The 386-nt window shown below is 49.2% G+C and overlaps 1 protein-coding gene across 2 annotated transcripts in view; it reads right to left on the bottom strand.

Moving 5' to 3' along the window:
* Positions 1–386, bottom strand: part of ACLY (ATP citrate lyase) — a 19,259-nt gene that overhangs the window by 18,640 nt on the left and 233 nt on the right. The window lies entirely within an intron of this gene.

Raw genomic sequence — 386 nt, 5'->3', positions numbered from 1 at the left:
ACAGAAAGTGTGTGGCTATGAGACACAAAGATATAAAAGATCTTGTGTTGAAAAAAAAACAAAGCAAAAGAAAAATGAAGTTTTTCCTGACATCTTGCTTGGCTGCAGGAAAATCCTAAGCAGTGTCTGAACTGGACATAGAAGCCAGCCAAGGAGAGAGCACTCCTGATTTCAGAGCAGGCACTGACACCTCTGAATCAGACTCCTTCACCCCCTAAGCCGCTATGAGCAACTTGTTTGCAGCTCCCTCCGCTCCTGCATTTCCCAGTCCTTAAAGGGATTTTACAGCCAGCCCCCCGTGAGGTGACACAAGATTTATTGTTCCATCAGGGCTGGGGGTGCTGTGGCAGAGCAGCAGCAGTGCCTGGTCCTCGGGGAAGGCTCCG

The sequence above is a fragment of the Acanthisitta chloris genome, unplaced genomic scaffold (genome assembly GCF_000695815.1).
Source record: "Acanthisitta chloris isolate BGI_N310 unplaced genomic scaffold, ASM69581v1 scaffold26842, whole genome shotgun sequence".
NCBI lineage: Eukaryota > Metazoa > Chordata > Aves > Passeriformes > Acanthisittidae > Acanthisitta > Acanthisitta chloris.
The sequence above is the reverse complement of the archived record's forward strand: the minus strand, read 5'-3'. Positions and strand labels throughout refer to the sequence as shown.